Source organism: Piliocolobus tephrosceles, chromosome 11, assembly GCF_002776525.5.
Source record: "Piliocolobus tephrosceles isolate RC106 chromosome 11, ASM277652v3, whole genome shotgun sequence".
NCBI lineage: Eukaryota > Metazoa > Chordata > Mammalia > Primates > Cercopithecidae > Piliocolobus > Piliocolobus tephrosceles.
Genome location: NC_045444.1, coordinates 81,640,622 through 81,643,418, shown reverse-complemented (window position 1 = coordinate 81,643,418; position 2,797 = coordinate 81,640,622). Strand labels below are relative to the sequence as shown.

The window sequence follows — 2,797 nt, the reverse complement described above, 5'->3', positions numbered from 1 at the left end:
AGGATGAGATGCTGGACCTGATGTGCAGGTAGGAGTTGTACTCGACCTCCAGATCACTGAAAGGCTGGCTGTCTGCACATGGACTGTGGAGACCACCGTCCTCATTGAGACCCTCATCTCCCTGGCTGCTGAGGGGCAGTGGTCCAGCTGCAACCTGTTCTCCACCCAGGACCACGCGGCACTGTCATTGCCAAGGCTGGCATTCCAGTGTATGCCTAGAAGGGAGAAACAGACTAGGAGTAGCAGTGGTGCATCCAGCAGGCAGCAAACTAAAAGGACGGGCCCCTCAATGTCATTCCTCCACACCAAGTTCCCACAGCTCCTGTTGGGCATCGAGGCATCTCCTAAGAGACCCCGACTGGGGTCCACGACTTACACAAGATGATGGCCAATGGGATCTTGAAGGTGCCTGTCATCAATGTGAACAGCTCTGTCACCAAGAGCAAGCCAGTGTCCCTCACAGATGGCATCATGCAGGCCACAGACATGGTGACTGCCAGCAAGGTAGTAGCGATAGTGGGCTATGACAATGTGGGTAAGGGCTGTGCCCAGGCCCTCAGGGGTTTTGGGGCCCGCATCATTGTCACTGAGATTGACCCCATTGGTGCACTGCAGGCTGCCATGGAGGGCTATGAGGTGACAACCATGGACAAGGCCTGTCAGGAGGACATCTTTGTTACCACCACAGGCTGTAATGACAGCATCCTCGATCGGCACTTTAAGCAGATGAAGGATGATGCCATCATGGTAACACTGGCACTTTGACATGGAGATTGATGTCAAGTGGCTCAATAAGAACGCTGTTGGGAAGATGAACGTCAAGCCCAGGTGGACTGTTCCTGGTTAAAGAACGGGTGCTGCATCATCCTGCTGGCTGAGGGCTGGCTGGTCAACCTGGGTTGTATTATGGGCCACCCCAACTCTTTGATGAATAACTCCCTCACCAACCAGGTGATGGCACAGATTGAGCTGTGGACTCACCCAGACAAGTGTCCCATTAGGGTTCACTTTGGGCCCAAGAAGCTGGATGAAGCAGTGCTTGAAGCCCACTGGAGCAAGCTGAATGAGAAGCTGACCAAGCTGACTGAGAAGCAGGCCCTGTACCTGGGCATGTCCCGTGACGGCCCCTTCGAGTCTGATCTCTACCGTGACTGAGAGCCAGGTCTGCCCTTCACTTGCCAGCTGCTGCTCTTACCTGGGCCTCGCCTCTCCTGCCCAAGAGCAAATGGCACCAACTTTGTGATTGGTTTGTCAGCGTCCCCCATTGGCACCCTGAAGCTGGTCACTCAGTTTTTGGACTCTGCTGCATCCCTCATACTGTTCCGAATGTGGAAGGGGGAATTCAGAGGCCCCTCCTGAAGCCCTGGTATGATGGAGGTATAATGGAGACAGCCACAGGGAACCATGAGCTCAGTGGTCTTGGAACTGCTCACTAAGTCAGTCCTTCATTAGCCTGGAGGTCGATAGTGGGGTCACAACGCCCATGTATTTTACCATCTAGGTCTTCACCTGGCCTATGGACTTATACCCATGTGCTTGTTTATAGGCTCAAGGGTTCCTAAGTCCATGACAGGTGAGAAGGAGCTATATCCAAGGGCAAGGAGGAACTGTTGAATTTGGAATGTTATTGAAAGCCTGGCTTAGTGCTGGGGCTTCTTTTAAACTATGTAACAATGAGGTTGGTACTTTCAGTGAGTATTTTACAGAGATAAAAATAGACTGTTAAGGAACAACCAAGAGACAACAGAGAAGCAACAGCCAGAGGTTGCGAGGGGCCAGAAAAAGTAAAAGCAAGCATAGATACACCACCACTTTGTAACAGGATGGTTCTTATCACGGCCCTGGGTCAAAAAGAGTAATTTGGTTTAAAATGTTTATATAATGCTTATAATGTTAAAAGAAAGCAGTGGCGGCGGAGGGGTGGGGGGGCGGCCTTAGCCTCCCAAAGTGCTGGGATTACAGGCGTGAGCCACCGCACCTGGCCATACTGGTGATAATTTTTAGAGCACAATTATTTTACAAAGTGTTTACTATTTATGAAAGGAGAAAACAATTGTTTTTGACAATTGCTTATGGTGATTTCAGGTTTTTTTCTTTTTTTGTTGTTTGTTGTTGTTTTGAGACAGGGTCTTCTTCTGCTGTCCAGGCTAGAGTGCAATGGCACAATCATGGGTTGCTATAGCCTTGACCTCCTGGGCTCAAGCAATCCTCCTGCCTCAGCCTCCCGAGTAGCTGGGACTACAAGCTCATGCCACAAGGCCTGGCTAATTTTTTAATTTTTTTGTAGAAATGAGGTCTCCCTATGTTGCCCAGGCTGGTCTAATTTCAGTTTTATAAATTCATAGAAATATTAGTCAAGAAAGCCTAATCACTTTAGTTTTTATGCCAGAAAATCTGCATTTACACTTATTTCTGCCCTGGAATGCATTCTGCTAAAAATGGACTTTTCTAACTATCGTTGGTTATCTCAGATCTCCCACTATTATGTTTTGTGCATCTGCTCATCAAGTTGCACACATTTCCAAAAGGGATTAGCAGTCTTAACAACTTTGCCACTGTATTACCTATACCAATAGCATTCTTTGTGAGTGTTTTTCTTATCTTTTGCTTCAGCAAATGTGTTATTGTTTTAGAATCATTTGGTATGGGTAACAATCTGGAATCTACGTCTAAAACATGACATTGTTTTGTTTTTTTTTAAAAGACCAAACATAAACCATTAATTATAATAAGAAATGCCTGAATAAATTTTTATTTATTTATTTATTTATTTATTTATTTATTTATTTATTTATTT

General features: G+C 46.6%; 1 pseudogene; it reads left to right on the top strand.

Annotated features, from left to right (window-relative positions):
• The first annotated feature begins 289 nt into the window (after window positions 1-289).
• On the top strand, window positions 290-1,155 carry LOC111545558 (annotated as a pseudogene).
• Window positions 1,156-2,797: the final 1,642 nt, after the last annotated feature.